Source organism: Panthera pardus, unplaced genomic scaffold (assembly GCF_024362965.1).
Source record: "Panthera pardus isolate Hobbes unplaced genomic scaffold, ASM2436296v1 HiC_scaffold_3, whole genome shotgun sequence".
Classification (NCBI taxonomy): domain Eukaryota; kingdom Metazoa; phylum Chordata; class Mammalia; order Carnivora; family Felidae; genus Panthera; species Panthera pardus.
Window position 1 is genome coordinate 34,281,676 of NW_026526876.1, and position 17,931 is coordinate 34,299,606.

The following is a 17,931-nucleotide window of genomic DNA, read 5'->3' on the forward strand; positions in this document are numbered from 1 at the left end:
GTGAACCCAAAATGTAAGTGAAACAAGTTTCCATTACAAATATGTTGTACAAATATGTACAAATATGCTCAATACCTGAGCCATCTTGAAACCCAGGTGGGGGACAGGGGGAGGTGAGGGTGTTATATTACTAATGACTAATTACTAAATTTAAATAATTTCTATATTTAATAGGAAAACAAGAAATTCTGTGCTGGATTCTATCTCTGGAAGCACTATTATGCTGGAGACTGATGCAATGGAATAAAACACAGTTAGCATGCATTCCTTAAAAAAATAATCCTTTAACTAACACTAGACACCAAAAAAACCAGAAGAAGTTTGAACAGTCCTACAGATTTAGAAGTGATTCAAGTAATGGCAACCTAGATGATAATGGAAATGAAAACCATGTCCTTCAAGGAGCAATTGAATGAACGGTGACGACTCAGCTTAGAAAATAAAAGATTTAGGAGGGTAGAGTAACACTCTTCAAATATCCAAGAGACTCCAAAGGTAAGCTCTATGTTGGCAGAGGGCAAGCTATATTCTCTGTGGCAGACTTCAGCTCAACATAATGAGAGAGTTTTTAGTAGTTAGGGCAGCTCAGAAATGGAATGCCCGGTGAGATAATGAGCTACACTTCACTAGAAACATTTGAGTACAGATGGGAGATCTTTGATTAAGGGAGTTCTGCTTGGTGTTGAGTATCATTAACAAGAGAAGCAAGAAGGAAACTAATATTTTTGAGTACCTTCCATTTGCAAGACACTTTGCACATGTCATCTACATTGGCAGTCTCAAACTTGCAAATTGTATGTTACTTCTCAGATGAGGACGCTAAGGCCCAGAGATGTTAAGTAACTCATCACACACCCAGTAAGAGGCAAAGTGAGGACTTGAACTCTGGGGAAAAACATCTAAGGTCCCTCACAAATTCTGTCCTGGTTGACACCTTGATGGTGAATGTGACAGTGGTCTAGATAATTCCATTCTGATAATTCCTGTCCATCTATCTAGTCTGGTATTATTTCCATCAGAGTATCTAGAGACTTCTGGTCAGACAACATATTAGCTTTCCCCCATGACGTCAAACTCAAAAACTAAGCCACCTCTTAGATCCTTTCCAGGTGAATTCTGGAATTTGATGACCAGAATGCTGAAGAGCTCATCTAAACTAGAAAGGGCAGAGAGTTTTAGCTCACATGGATCCAATCTAGGTGACTGATTGTGGCTTCTTGGATTAAGGTCATTAATAAGAGTTCCAAAGCCAGTGCAGGTTCAGCAGGAAGGAGTGTTGTTTTCGATTAGTAATGTCTGCCATGGCTATAGGACAGAAGAGCGGCAGCAAGAATATTTTGTGTCTATCATCTCTAATCTACACATTTCCTAAGCCTTTTTCTATTTTTCATCATAAATTCTTGAGTGGATACAAGCTCCATGTTATTTTACCAACTGTTGAAAGTAATGTTTCCTGCTATTATTCCTAAAACCACTAGTGGAGGGTTCAGGAATACATAATGAGGCAGACAGAGGCCACCCGCAAGACTGATTATCAAAGAGCTTCCTTAAAAATATAAATTAGAACTACGGAAAGCTTACCGTCGTCCAGAATCTGTTCCTTTCAGCCTTTCATGTCCAGAAACTGGACTTCACCAGTATAGTCAGAGGTAACGTGGAATTTCATGAAGACTTACAACAACTGAATTCGCACAATACTAATGTACAGATTAGAATGCCAGACAATTAGGCAACAATAAGCAACATGTCTTTCCAGGTGTTCAAGGCCTCTTTCAGAACACTCACTTTCCTGCTATAGGTATACTTGACAGGGTGAAACAGGAATTAGGAAATTGCTGCGTAAGCTCAGAACTCAAGAAGTTACTAGAAGACTTGAGGGACATTTCCTCTGGATCTCACTGAGGCCAGGTAAGATATCTCTGCTACTCATTAGGCAACTCCCCTATAGTGGCTGTATTGACTGTGTGCCCAAATTCAGCACTGCTCTCCCTAAGATGAGGCCAAAAGAACCTTCTTTGAATCCCCCTTTTATATTTCCTGCTGACCACACTCCTTACCCAGTTGTTGGCCCTGGGAAATATATATTTTGGTTTTATTAGTTCAGTTAGGAAGGCAACTATATTTCCTTTTCTCCCAAGTTCATGGGGATACTTCACTGTCACATCCATATTTACAGCTGTGACTACCTCTTTCAAGTATCAAAGGGCAACCCCTTGGTTCACTGTACATAAGAATGAAGCCTTATCATTTTAAAAGTACAAAGGAGAATGATACCTTCCAGGCTCTGTGCACATTGGCCACAGTGACTCTTCTAAAACATAGAATTTTTTCAGTCATGTTTTTAATGATACCACAGATCTGTTCTTTAAAAGTTCTTGGTGATGAGGTTTAAATTAATCATCCAACAGGTCATTTCCTATACCAATGAGGCTGCCCTGTGTCTTGGATCACTATTTCTTTTTCAAATTTTTTTAATGTTTATTTTTGAGAGAGAGAGACAGAGCGTGAGCAGGGAAAGGGGAAAGGACAGAGAGCGAGGGAGACACAGAATCCGAAGCAGGCTTCAGGCTCTGACCTGTCAGCACAGAGCCCAACGTGGGGCTCAAACTCACAAACCGTGAGATCATGAACTGAGCTAAAGTTGGACACAACCGACTGAGCCACCCAGGCACCCCCTTCTTGGATCACTATTCTTTCTTCCTTTCTTTCATTAAGTGTTTTATTTTAATTCCAGTAGAGTTAACATACAATGTTCTATGAGTTTCAGGTGTACAATACAGTGATTCAACAGGATCGCTATTATTTCCTTTTTTAAAAAAGTTTATTTATTTTGAGAGAGAGAGAGAGAGAGAGCACACGTGAGAGAGAGCACACAGGGAGGGGCAGAGAGAGAGAGGGACAGAGAGAGGATCCCAAGCAGGCTCCGCACTGACATCAAAGAGCCTGACACGAGGCTTGCCCTCATGAACCATGAGATCATGACCTGAGCTGAAATCAAGAGTCAAATCAGACGCTTAACCAACTGAGCCACCCAGGTGCCCTGGATCACTATTATTTCTGACTACTCGTTCCTTCCAGATACCTAAGTGTTACTTCACTTCTTGGTTCCCTGAGCGTTCTCCTTTTCTTGCTTTCCAAGAAGCCCTAAAGAGCTACAAAATTCTACTTGCTCCTGTTTTCAAGTGCATTCCACACCCAATAATCTTCAGTCCACCCTCGCTTCCTCCCTCACCATTCTTTTGTCTTCTATGCCCACTCGGGATGCTGCAGCAATACAAGACACAGATGGCTTTGTTCCATCTCTACCTTTTCTTCCCTAATGATGGGCAGTCTGGCTCTGGGCCCTGAATTGTCCAGGAAATCCTTGCTTTCAGATCTCTAAGGATCTTGTGGCAATATCATGGACATTGTTCTAGCCCTCATTTTCCCTGGAGATTTTCAAACTCAAGACGTGGAAAAACCTTTGGGAGGTTCTAGAAACTCCACCAGGTGAATCATTTGTGCTTCAATCCATGCTGTGATTTCCTGGGGTTTCCTCACCATTCAGCCTTAACCTTCTGCTCTTCTCTCCCTTAAAAAAACTCAGTTGTTCTCATGGCTTCAACTATCACCCCAATATGGATGCTACCTGGCTTTGTGCACTCTCCTCAATTCTTCTATTAATTTCTGTTTTAAAGGAAATTAACATTTTCCTTTAATTTCAGCACATGGTCATGTTATATAATCAACAAACTATAGGGGCGCCTGGGTGGCTCAGTCGGTTAAGCGGCTGACTTCGGCTCAGGTCATGATCCCGCGGTCCGTGAGTTCGAGCCCCGCGTCGGGCTCTGTGCTGACAGCTCAGAGCCTGGAGCCTGTTTCGGATTCTGTGTCTCCCCCTCTCTGACCCTCCCCTGTTCATGCTCTATCTCTCTCTGTCTCAAAAATAAACAAACAAACAAACTATAAAGACTGAGAATATGTATGTATTTTAGTTAGGAACTTTGAGAGAACTCACTTCCCAGTACTTATATGGTCTTTTCAGAATCCCAAACAGCCAAATTGAAAAGTGACTTTGCAGTCCTAATCCTACTTGACATCTCTGAACTACTGAAATCCTCTATGTTGTTGACCACTCCACCTTCTTGAAATTCTCCTCTCCCTTGGCTTTCTTGAAACTTCTGTGTTCTAGTTCTCTCCTTTTTGAGTGTTACCTTTCAACCTCTTCTGTTTCTCCTTAAATATTACAGTTTCTCGGGGCGCCTGGGTGGCGCAGTCGGTTAAGCGTCCGACTTCAGCCAGGTCACGATCTCGCGGTCCGTGAGTTCGAGCCCCGCGTCAGGCTCTGGGCTGATGGCTCGGAGCCTGGAGCCTGTTTCCGATTCTGTGTCTCCCTCTCTCTCTGCCCCTCCCCCGTTCATGCTCTGTCTCTCTCTGTCCCAAAAATAAATAAAAAACGTTGAAAAAAAAAATTAAAAAAAAATATTACAGTTTCTCAAAGCTTTATCCTTGGTCCTCATCTCTACGGATTCTATGAAATCTCATCCAGTTTCATGACTGCTCTTTTGCCAATAACTTCCAAACCTAGCCACAGTTTCTGAATCCCAGACCCACACTGCAACTGCCCTTGAAGTATCTGTACCTGGATGATGACAGGCGCTTCACCCCTAATCTTCCCCATCCTGAGCTCATTATCTTTCCCACAAGACCTGCTCCTCCTTTGCATTCCCACATCAGCTAATGGCACGTCTCAAAGTCCAAAACTGGAAACCTTCTGCCATTTGACACTCCCTCCTTCTCCTTCCTCACCCCAAAACTAAGCAATAATCAAATGCAACCATTTCTATCTTCTATCTTCCCATTCTTTCCACCCCACTGCTACTTTCTTGAAGCTCTCAATGTCTCTTCCCCTCCCCCCAGACTCTTGCAAATCCTCCTATCTCCTCTCCCTGCCTCCGGTTTCCCTGTGATCCATCTAGTACACGGGCAACAATGTTATCGTTCTTAAAATTAGGATCATGTTCGTCCCCTGCATAGCAACCTTTGTTGGTCCACCCCCTGACTATGGGACCAAGTCCAAATTCCTTAGCATGGTATTAAAGGCCCTTCCCCAACTGATTTCCAATCTTATCTCTTGGAAATCACTCATACAAACTTTATGCCCCAGCCAAACCAAACGTTTCAGTTCTTCAAATAGGTCATGCATATTTACACCTCCTGTGTACCCACTCGTCCCTCCACCTTGAAATTCTCCCCCCACTCATTTTTTTACAAGTGGCATCTCCCTCTATCCTCAGGGGACTGGCTTCTCTTTCTTGGTGCTTCATATGCTGTACATAAATCTGTATTATTAAAATCATCCTATTTTGTAATTATTTGTGTCTTATCCCCTGCCCTCTGCCTCCCAAGATATGGTTTCTTTGAGAGCAAGGACCACATCTTACTTACCTTTGCATTTCAGAACCCCATACTTCTGGTATATAGTATATATTCAGTGAATAACTTGCACAAAAATGGGGAAGTCAGAGCCAAAGTGCCTGACCCTTCCCCACAGAAGGTGAAGGGAAAGGCCTAGAGGCAAAAAACAAAACAAACCAAAACAAAACCTCTTTACCTTCTTTTCTGCTTCAGCTGGTCTAACGGTCAGTTGTACTAACTGAAAGAATACAAAAAAGTCCTTTCTGCAGAATTTTTGTCACTACAAAGCCTGAAATTCCACTTAGGTAAAAGGTACATTTTTTTAATGTAAATAGTTTTGGTGAACGCCTCTCCACTCCTACCCACCTTTGTCAGTAAGTCACACCTTAGATGAATGAGACTAACCAGATGGTTATCCGACCGGTACCTATTCCCACAGCAGGGTTGAAAGCCTCGAAGCAAAGGAGGCCAAAACAGGGGAACGGAGCACGTCAAGGGAGGGCGAAGGAAGCTGGGGTGTGGCTCTACCATGCTAGGGAGCGCGGACACACAGCAGCTGGAGGGGGACGGCTGCCAGGAGGAAGTGGGCAGCAAAACCGAGATCCAAATTCAGTGATGGGAACTTTGGTAGGGACTTGTTCTTCTGGTCCTCCCCAGAGATGGGGGAAACACCCTCTCTCACATTCAGCAAAAGCAGCCCCACCTCTGAGGCAGGCTTGGCTTTTCAGGAGAAGAACTCACCTTCCATTGTTACTTCACTCCTGCTAACCCTTGTAACTCACCGAAGTATTGTTCCCACCTACTGCCCCCATTATCCTGCCTTTCATCTAGCGAGGAGGCGAGGAAGACAGGGGTGAGCCGGTTTCTGCAGTCCCAAAACATCTTCTATTATCCGAGAACTTCTCTTTCTTCCTACCTTGCTTGGGGCATCAAGCAGGGTTTCTAAGAGGAAGACTGGAAGAAAGAAGCCAGAGTGCTTCCACAGAACAAACGTAATGTGTATCCAGGAATGTTTTCAGTCCTGTGAAACCTGGATCAACAGACCTTAAAGAAACTAAAAGCCAAGAGCTGTCTGTGAGGATGCCCCACTCATACTGAATGTGACTTTTGTGGGGGCCTCCGTAAACTAGCCCTCCAAAGCACCCCGGTTCCTATCTTCCAAGCTCTGTTCCCTGCTTTCCTTTGATTCTACAGTAATTTTTTTTTTATTTGTCTTGTGAGAGAAAGAGAGAAAGAGAGAGAGAGAGAGAAACAGTGAGCAGGGGAGGGGCAGAGAGAGAATCCCAAGCAGGCTCTGCTCCACGTCAGCAGAGAGCCTAACGCAGGGCTTGAACTCACAAACTGTGAGATTAGAACCTGAGCTGAAATCAAGAGTCAGAGGCTTAACTGACTGAGCCACCCAGGCACCCCGGTTTACTTTGATTCTAGAAGCCCTTGACACTCTTGCATTGAATTCCCCCGCTTAATGTGACCAGTCTGTTTCTGATCGCCATGCCTGCCTACACTGTGAGCCCCACCTGGATCCTCCTGCACAGATACTAACTCCATCCCCCACTCCCCACACTGTGTGCATACATCTCCCACTCCATACCAGTAAGCTCTGCTCTCCACCTAGCATTATGCTAAGTGTCAAGAAAGAAACATGAATAATGTATGGTCTCTACCTTCAAAGAGCCTATACTTTGATAAGCATGTATTTCATGGTATTGCAATTATTCACTTTCCCATTAATCTCCTGGAGGGTAAGGACTTTATATAAGCCTTACCAATCAGTAGAATCTGAGCAGGAAAGAGCTGGAACACGCAAATTGGGAAAAACTGAGGAGAAGCTAATACAAGGACTACTTGCAGAAGTGTGGACACAGCGTACAGAAACCAGTAGCTATGGTTACTCCCATACCCAAAGAGACAAAGGAAAGTGACTCAGAAAGAGAAAGTCCTATAAAGAGGGTCCCCTTGAAAGGAGTTGTGGCTTTTTATGAAAGGCCACACCCAACCAGTAGAGGCCAGGGAAATAAATACCTCAAACTCATTCTCCTCCCTCTCTTCCCCCCATTTACTGATTGGGTCCCCACTATGCCAACTAATGAATGCCAGGGGGCAGCAATCCTTCTGGAGCCGGAGAGCAGGAGGAGAAAGATGGCAAGTGGATCTGGAGGGGCAAATGGCTTTGTAGGGTCGGCACTCGGTACATGTTTGCTAAATTCGATTATCACTACCACATATACACAGACAATTTCTAGGTTCACTTTTCCCATTTTATTAGTTCTCAAGTAGCTACAGTAGTGTTTCAGTTGACAGTTTTCCTGATATGTTCAAGTGTTAACTCTCCCTCTCCGCTACGGAAATATATATACTAACATTAAAGAGACAATTATCCTAAAAAAAAAAAAAAAAAAAAAAAAAAAAAAAGGCAATTGTCTTCAATCTAACTTCCCAATAATCAGTTCCACTCTGGACACCCTGATGAAGGCTGAGATTCTTCTGTCTTTCTGTGCATTTCCACCCCCTCCATTTAGTGCACGTAAGTGTAACAAAATCATGGGCCCTCAGGGTCTGAGACGCTGACACAGAGAAGGCCGAACAATCCCCATGCACTCTGGGGATAGAGTGCAATGAGGTGGAGATCATGGCACAAGGGAGTGGGGTGGCACAGGGCTGCCACGTGCAGACATTTGGGATGCTGAGGACGGACAAGAAGATATGGAAAGAAGTGCCAGCAAGAAAGTCTGAAGGAGAGGTGACTTCCAGAAATTCAGAGCAGACTATGGGAGCAGAACTCTGAGAAATGGGCATGGAAGCAGGGAGAGTTCTGTGCATAGAGTAAGAACTAAGAAAGTTTGTGCCTTCTCTTCAGGCTACCCCTCCCCCCCCACTCCACACACATACATTCTGACAGATTAAATCACATGTTTGCTTCAAGGCTGCCCTTTTAAGTGTGAAACTGCTTTCAACAGATTTCTGCCCAAAATAACCTCTCTTCTCCTTACCAAGAACTGCAATTCCTATCACGGGAAACAATCTCTCCCTTCACAATTGAAGAACAAGTTCAGAATGCATATGCTAGAGCACCTGGAACAGCACGGTAAATAGGGCGCTCTATTTCTCTTTTTGTAAATGAACACTATCGTATCTCTTCCTTGGAAAAGGGAGTTAAAAGACGAGAAAGCCCATGGCTTCCGATGAAGGGCAGAGAGATTTCAACCCAGAGAAGGGTGAAGAAGGAAGAGAGTATAGACACCAATGACGAACACCAACAACCCCATGAGCAGTCCGAGATGTGTGTGGATATCCAAAATCAATGCATGCTCAGAAGCTGGACTTAGGAGGAACTCAGATCCAGAGGCATGCATGGTATCTGTCAAAAACCTAAGGCCCATAACTGTCCCATGAGCATCCCTGGCACATACTTGAGCATTCAGTAAGTATGGCTTAAGTGAATGTGTGACAGAAGTACGGTTATGAGTTTTAAAGACCACTCTGGACTAAAGTGAGGGAGCAGGGGGAAGAAGAGGGTAAGGGAGAGAACGAGCATTTATTGAGTGACTACTGTGTACCAGGCACTAATACTTGTTTCTCATTTGCTTTCCCAACATCTTCTGGAAGGTGTACAGATGAGGAAACTGAGACTCAAAGAAGATAAGTAACTTTTATCCAGGCTGGAAAACAGTGAACCAGAACTCTAACACCCATCTGTCTGACTCCAAAGCATATACACTACTCCACACAGACTCCCTGGAAAGAGACTGGTAGTTGGATTGCAAAGCTACACCAAAAAGAGAGACACCTGAGCTAGGCTCAAGAGCATGGGAATGATAGAAAATATAGGGTCAGAGGGAAACAAAGATTTTTCTGCGAGATGCATGCCTGCAGAGTTTCAATAAAAAATGACCATTCATCATGGTTCAAAACGCAGGGTCATGAAATGATCTGTTTTTCCCACCCTCACATAGTTTCCTGTCATATGTAGCCAACTCCCTGGGAGGCACCACTTGCACCTATATGGCCCATCAATCTCTAAATTAAGGAGTAGAGGGGCGCCTGGGTGGCTGTTGGTTAGCAAGCGTCCAACTTCAGCTCAGGTCATGATCTCACGGTTCAGGAGTTCAAGCCCTGTGTCGGGCTCTGTGCTGACAGCTCAGAGCCTGGAGCCTGCTTCAGATTCTGGGTCTCCCTCTCTCTCTGCCCCTCCCCCACTCACACCCTGTCTCTGTCTCTCAAAAATAAGTAAATAAACATTAAAAAAACCTTTAACTAAGGGGTAGAGAGATTAAGCTGACCGCCCAAAAAACTATATATTTTTTAAAAACTGCTCATAAAAGATGATGTAATGTGATAGTGTTACATAACATAAAGCTCTACGATGGTCTCCACAATGCACTGACTGAGGCTATACTTTGACCTCAGACTTCTGTTACATTTGCACACAATGGCTTATTCCTCTGGGCTCTGACAGCATAGCCACAGTGACTATGGGTCTGTTAAGGCCTCAGGGGAAGCTATGGCATTGTAGGGGGTTCACAGTTAGGGGGCCTTCTGGTGTACTTTCTGGTGTTGGGGTTGGGAGGCTGGGTGCTGGAACAGGGTAGAGTAGCATGAGTGCCGGACCCAATGGGAGCCATGTAAAATGCTGGTAGCTCTGATGATGGTGGCCTTCTTTCAAGTAACACAAGGGAAAACATGTGGAATTTAAACCACGGGCATGATCTCCTACCTTGACAAGGTGCATCACCTGGAAAACACCAATGCTGACCTTGAATTAAAAATAAAAACATAGTATGAGAATTTTGGAAAAAAGAACATTGATGGTCAACCTCAAGACTATAGCAAATACTACACCACCATTGAGGACCTTAAAACTCAGATAAGTTGTCTTACGTATAAATAACTTTTCTTTCCTGGATAACATACATTATATCACATAAATTAATGCATTTAATTTAAACATAAAAATATCTGGGGGCACCTGGGTGGCTCAGTCAGTTAAGCGTCAGCCTTCAGCTCAGGTCACGATCCCACGGTTCACCAGTTCGAGCCCAACATCAGGCTCTGTGCTGACAGCTCAGATTCAGTCTCCCTCTCTATCTGCCCCTCCCCTACTTGTACTCTGTCTATCTCTGTCTCAAAAATAAACATTTAAAAAATTAAATAAATAAAAATATCTAATGTGCATAAAAATTAATATAAAATTTCCTGATGACACTCATTTGAAAGAGCATTTGACTTATTTTTCTTTATTTCAGAAGTTGTAAAAGAAAATATATTTAGCTGAAAAGTTCTATAACAATTCTAGAAAGGTTTGAACTTACTGTTTATATACTTTAGACAAATATAGTTATGATGGCATACACTTATAATTATTGAAACCTATGATGCATATAATCTTGACCTAACACTCTATATATTTTGTTGAATGATATGGTTCCTTTTCCTCTCTCAAAGGTCAACCCAATATTATTTTGGAAAAAGTCAACACTCTGCTTCAGATCAACAGTTCCAGGCTTACCATGGATGACATCAAGCTCAAGTTAAGCCAAAAAACACATAAAGGACTGATTGTTAAGAAAATATTTTTGCCCATTCACATTAATTACATTTAACAAGCAATTACCACAAAATTTACAATATAATTCTTTCACATTATTACATAGCCCAATATAATGACCTCTTTTAAAACACTTAGATTACAATAAATAACAGTAATAGGCTACCTATCTGAAAACTCCCAGCTCTTGGAAATCTAACAGATGGCATAGGACTCTCAAATCATGGGTCAGAGACTCATTTTTACAAAAGTGCAGAAGGTCTCCAGTACTGCATTTGAAAGTGAGAATTTGGTTCCCTTCTTGGTCAAAGAGCAGAAGGTAGATTTTCAATCTTTTAAGACTTCAGGAACACCGGACCTACCATTTCCTGAACACCGAGGATGCGCTAGGCCCTGTGCTAAGCACTTTTGCACACATCAGTTCACTTAATCCTCACACTATTCCTATTTTAACAATGAGGAAACTAAGGTGTAGAGAAAATATTTGCCCAAGGTGACAGCTAAAAGTGGTGAACGTGCAATGGGAACGCTGGTCTTTACTCCAGAGTTGTGCTCTTTACCCTCCACTATGTGGAATGTTCTAGTACCACTAGATGAGGAGAATTCCATTACTAAGTTGTATTTGTTCTTCTAATTGTGCTTTGTCCACATACCACAATGGAGTTTCCCATTACCAGAGAGTCGAGGTGGATAGCATCAGCCTGAGAAGTTTTGGATGGGTTGTCCCCAAACAAGACTGATATAGCGTTGAAAATGGAAACCTGATGGAGGAGCTGACTCACCTCCAAAAGAATCATGGAGGAGGCAAGGGTGGGGGGTCAGAGAGAGACTCATGAAGAATTAGGAATTGCATGAAATGTTAATCAAAAGCTTCAATATGTCAGCACTTGAAGATATGGTAGTGGTGGGTGTCATTAGAAGATTCCATTTCATAAAACACAGGTAAAATAACACAGACTGTAAAGTCAAGGTGTCTATAAGATTCTTCACACCTTGTTCCCTCTGCCTAGCCCTCTGATTTCAGGAAGGCCAACAGGGGCCTGGGTCACGAGAGGGGTCCTCACTAAATATGATGCTTTCTAAGATCAGCATCATAAAGCATTGTGCTAGAAAGCACACTCAACTGGAAGCAAATAAGAAAAATAAGAGTCAGCAATGCTAGGTGGTAGGAATATGGAATTTCTTACATTATTATTTGTAACTTTCTGATCTTAATTCTCAGTGTTTTTTCAATATTCTGTAAATGTCTCAAAATTTTAAGGAAGACCACTGGCCTAAGAGTTAAAAGTCTTGGATTCAGGTTTGTGCTTTGTTTGTTCATCATGACTTTGATGAGTTGTTACTCTCTGAGTCTCAATTTTTTGCTAGTTAAAAAATAACAACAGGGGCGCCTAGGTGGCTCAGTTGGTTAAGCATCATGATCTCGGCTCTGGTCATGATCTCACAGTTTGCGAGTTTGAGCCCCGCATCGGGCTCTGTGCAAACAGCTCAGAGTCTGGAGCCTGCTTCAGATTCTGTGTCTCCCCCTCTCTCTGCCCCTCCCATGCTCATGCTCTGTCTCTCTCTGTCTCTCAATAATAAATAAACATTAAAAAAAATTTTTTTAAATAAAATAACAACTCCCCTCTCTCCACCTCCCAGCAAAACTTTCCTCTCAGGGTGACAGTAAAGATCAAATGAATCACTTATATTAAGATACTTTGTAAAATATAAAAATATTATTATCTTAGAAAAATATTATCTTACATTGGTCCTGAATATTTGTGTAATCGGGTTGCCAAACAAAATAAATGGACACTCCATTAAATTAATTAAATCTCCATCAAATAAACAGTGAATAATATTTTATTATAAATACATCCCAAATACTGCAATGGGACATACTTACTCTAAAAAAGTATTCATTGTTTATCTGAAATTTACATTTACTTGGGCATTCTGTATTTTTATTTACTAAATCTGGTAACACTGGTAATTTTGTAATCTCATGGAAATTTTTTTAAACCTTAACAATGATTTCTAAAATCTACATTTCCAGTTTTATCTTTTTAATCTATTTGCATGATCATATCCCCGATGCAAAAACCAAGTAACCTGTGACATTTCAAATTATTTGATTTTGGATCAGTAAATGAAGGGAGACGTGTTAAGGTACCTCGTGTTGAAGTGTATGTCCCAGGAGTGGACCTGACTGCCCTACAGGGCCAGGTGAGGAGGCAGTAAAAGGTGTTCACAGAACAAAGCCAAGAAAGGCTGAGGCCTGGTTTATGAAAAGGTAAGTCTATCGCCACCAAAAAAATCATGGAATACCTAGCTGGTACAAAGTATTTGTACTTTTATTCCACTCTAAGGCTTCAGAGCAAAGAACTGAATGGGCACGCATTGGCTTCTGCTGACAAGTACCAACAGGAATAAGCCGGCTGAGCCACATCAAACTCTCCACACGCTGGAATTAAAGCTTCAGGCCCAACCAGCTCTATGAAGAATGTTGCAACGTGTTGTTCTCAGAGTCCAAATTGTTATCCACATATGACAGTTACAAGACTGGTCACAGATTTCTCAAACTATTTTATGTCTCTAAGGACTCATCTGTTCATTGTAAAAACTAAAAGCGACTCTGTTTAAGGTTAAACAATAAAGGAACAGGGAGAGGAAGACACAGTGCCAAGAACGGTTTCTTTAAAATTACAAACTATGTTCTGTTTTTCTCCACTGCAATTTTTAATAAATCATCTTTCACTCTTATTTTCTATCCCTTCAGGAACAATCCTTTGGATTCAGTTTGACAGAAACTGAAAGTAACCAACTACTACGGTCAACTTTCACAAATTCAAGAAATGATGAGCAATCTGGAATTTCAAGTTCAACAAATCAGGACTCAAGTGGAGAGCCAGGATGTTGACTAGGAACAACTCCTGGGCTGAGATTCGACCAGTGAATGAAACTGAAAAGTACCATAAACTAATGAATGGCAAGTCTGGGTAAGAGATTAATTAATCCACTAAAACCCTAGCCCTCTATTAAACACTCAGTTCTTTTTTATATGTATATTAAATATAATTTATTGTCAAATTGGTTTCCATACAACACCCAGTGCTCATCCCAACAGGTGCCCTCTTCAATGCCCATCAACCATTTTCCCCTCTCTCCCACCCCCCATCAACCTTCAGTTTGTTCTCAGTACTTAAGAGTCTTTATGGATTAAACACTCAGTTCTTAAACTGACAGTGTGTATGGGGTGGCCTGGGTGGTTCAGTCGGTTGGGCATCTGACTCTTGATTTCAGCTCAGGTCATGATCTCATGGTTTGTGGGTTCAAGCCCCTCATCAGGCTCCGCACTGACAGCATGGAGCCTGCTTGGAATTCTCTCTCTTCCTCTCTCTCTGTCCCTCCCCTGTTTTCTCTCTCTCTCTCTCTCTCTCTCTCTCTCTCTGTCTGTCTCTCAAAACAAATAAACATTTTTAAGTTTTAAGTAAGATAGCATGTATGTACTCAAGCCTAAAATATCAGGCCAAATAGCACTTGTCATAAAATAATTTACCATTGTGACTGACCCACTCCTACCCACTCAAATCCATTACCCTCAAAACATATCCATATTGCAAAGTGTTTGCAGAACATCTGTGAAAAGAACATATTGAATCATCTAAACAAAAAGGAATATTCTTCAAATCTGCTTCCTTTTAAAATTCCATTTAGCTCATTTGTTAGTAGGAAATGTAAGCCTATCCTAAAACAGACTAGCTATAACAAAATGGTTCCCTACTCACCACTGTCATCTACATTTCTGGGACAGTCTTTGAAACCACAAAGCAGCATTTAATTAAACATCTGACAGTGAAAGGTGGTGGTTAAGAGTGTCAAAGGTGGTGGAGCTAGAGAAGACAGAGCTGGTTTCAATTCTGGCTCAGACACCAGTGTATTAGCTGTACCACCCTATGCCCGACACACAAGCATTGTAAGCTTCAGTTTCCTCCTCCATTTCTTTAAAAAGGGTTTAAGAATAGTATCTGCCATACAGGGTTGTTCCATGAAAAATGTGCATAAAGCCCTTAACAGCGTCTGGCACAGAGTAAATGTTAAATAAATGTTAATGATGAAAGTTCTTGCTATTCATAATATTCTTATGCTTAGAGCAACTTGATGGCTGTCAGTGTGACTGTTACAACAGTTATCCCATTGTACTAGATCTTATTTATTTATTTATTTATTTATTTGGGTGAGAGTGCATACCTGCAAGTGGGGGGAGGGACAAAGAGAGAGGGACAGAATCCCAAGCAGACTCTGTGCTCTCAGCAGGGGGCCCAAGGCAGGGCTGATCTCACAACCCATGAGAAATCAAGAGTCAGTTCCCTAACCCACTGAGCCACCCAGGAGCCCCAGATCACTTTTAGATTGCAGCATTTATATTCCAAATGTCAAAAAAAAAAAAAAAAAAAGGAAAGAAAACACAACATCTTACGTTGTATCTTTTTTATATCAAGAGTCAGTTCCCTAACCCACTGAGCCACCCAGGAGCCCCAGATCACTTTTAGATTGCAGCATTTATATTCCAAATGTCAAAAAAAAAAAAAAAAAAAAAAAAAAAAGGAAAGAAAACACAACATCTTACGTTGTATCTTTTTTATATCTAAATTTTAGGACTAGAGAACTCATTTATATCTAAGCTTACGGACTAGACAAGTCTAACCTTCACTCCACATTTTAACCAAAATGATCAACACAGGAAATATTAGTAAGACACCAAAAATTCTGGTAGCTTTTGGGTTATGAAAGTTGGAAAATCCCAAAGCAACAGAACCCTTCCAAGTCACAGTTTACTATCAAATTAATTCAGATAATACACCATTTGTTCAAGATTCAGAATAAAAACCTTACAAAAAGCAGTTAATCTCCATAAAGGGTTTAGCTCTGTCTAGAAAAGCCAGCATAATAAAAGGATTAGTGTGGCAATTATGCATGGTGGCTAATTGCTCCGATTTGTTATTTTAACGACTGATCTGGAGCTGAGGACCATCACGCCCAAGACTTAGGGACCTCCAGAAACCCAAGCAGGAAGGACCCTCAGAAAGTCAGGACACAGTCTAGCCTGGGTACAGATAAAACCTACAAGTCTGACCCCTCCAGGAGAATTCATGTCCCAGTCTGTTTTTCATCACAAATGAAATGATTTTTAAAAAGGCTTACCTGATCTGAGGAAGAAAACAGAACCCCTCATGTTCTTGTTCATTTTCTAAGTCACGTGACTGCAAAATACAATTCTGGATCACTTCCAGAGACTTTTAGCTCACTCACCGTGTTAAAAGTTCTCAAGCTAGATCTGTACCCAAATCCCAGCTGAGTCCTTCTATTGAACAATTTTGAGCAAGCTACTTAATTTTTCAGTTAAAATAAAAGCTACCTTGTACAATTGCTGTCAGGATTTGATGAGACAAAAATTCAGGTCAAGTGTTTGGCACGGGCCCTGGAACACAGAATAAGTCTCAATAAGCTCTAATTATCTGAGGACTGACTTTGCAAAGGTTACTTTCATATTTATTTAATAAATTTAATCCAAGAAATTAGTGTTCTTTGGGCATTATCTCACATCAACCTTGTAGAGGGAGGCCACAGAATGGTTACAGTAAATTTTCTCCATTGCAATTATGTGTTTCATTTTAATAATTGTTTCAATCTATTCCTTACCATTCCCACCACACACACACACACACACACACACACACACACACACACAGGTGATCTGGACACCGAGCTATTGTCAACTTGTTATAAAACTGACAAGCTGATTCTTTAAAGTATTTTAAAAATCTCTAAGCAATAAAATTAAGAGATTAACTCGTAAGATTTTTTTCTTAATTTAAGCACATTATATATATTCATTTAAAATTACTAGAGTGGGGGATTGCCGCTTTTATTATATTCTTTAACCTCTATATGTACCATTTGGAAATCAAAATTTTGTCTACTCTTTTTAGATCTGCCCAGATTCCCTAAGTAAAAATTAACAAGATTTCATAAATTACTTTCTCCCATTACCACACATCTTTGAGAGATCGATTTTGATTAACAACCACAATTGGACCTAAAGGAATTTTCTTGGATTTAGGAATAAGGGCAAAAAACAGCCACTATTTTTGACAATGTTGTTTTAATATCTTAAGAGTGTAGTTTGTAGAGCTTGGCTGGTTGGCTGGTACTTTCACTTTTACTACTTTTTATGAAAACTCAAAGGGATATTATCGTTCTGTTTTCTGCTCTACATCAGTAAATTCTCCTCCTAATGCAGGTGATTCATAGTTTCACACCTCCTAATGCAGGTAATTGTTTTCATAGAATGAAGTCAACTCAATCGAAAGGAAGAAACCTATGACATGCTAACGAAACATAAAGGCCAAGTCACATAACATTTAATCCTTAAGTTACACCAAACTCATGTGCTTTCTAACTAGAAAACCAACTAAAATAGCCAACTATCCTAATAAACAGATTGAAGTGTTAGAAGTACAGATATATTTTGGGAGTTTGCCAGTATCAAGATCATCACAACAGATCCAAGACCAAAAAGGGGACCTTTCATGAAGCGGAAAAAGTGAGGGCCAAAATGTTTTTTTTTTAAATATATAAAGCATATATATAAAGTCCAAGGTATATATCTTTATATATTTTAAGATACCTTAAAACTCCTGTGCAGAATATTAGATTTCTTATCATTCTTATGCAACATTCTCACATCTAAAAGTATTATAAGTTACTTTAAAGTGAAATTAGTTGTCTTCAACTGGCCTTTATTTAAATTTTGAACTTGCACCACTGCCAAAAACACTTTAGAGAACAAAATAAAGGCAAGAAAAGAAAGTAGGAAAAGGCACTGAGGTGATACGAAAACATTCAGAGAACAGTAAGTATCTGTCAGGTACAGACTGGGTATACAGCACCCTCCCTTCTCTAAAGGGACTTAAAGGCCTCATCTCACTGGGAACAATGATAGC

The 17,931-nt window shown here is 41.1% G+C and overlaps 1 long non-coding RNA gene across 4 annotated transcripts in view; it reads right to left on the reverse strand.

The window, feature by feature from the left end:
• LOC109260928 (uncharacterized) overlaps positions 1–17,931 on the reverse strand; it is a 148,479-nt gene that overhangs the window by 120,010 nt on the left and 10,538 nt on the right. For all 4 annotated transcript variants that reach the window (XR_002077196.2, XR_002077197.2, XR_002077198.2 and 1 more), the window contains exon 2: positions 10,112–10,150. This is a non-coding gene — a long non-coding RNA (uncharacterized LOC109260928). The remainder of the gene's footprint in view (positions 1–10,111; positions 10,151–17,931) is intronic.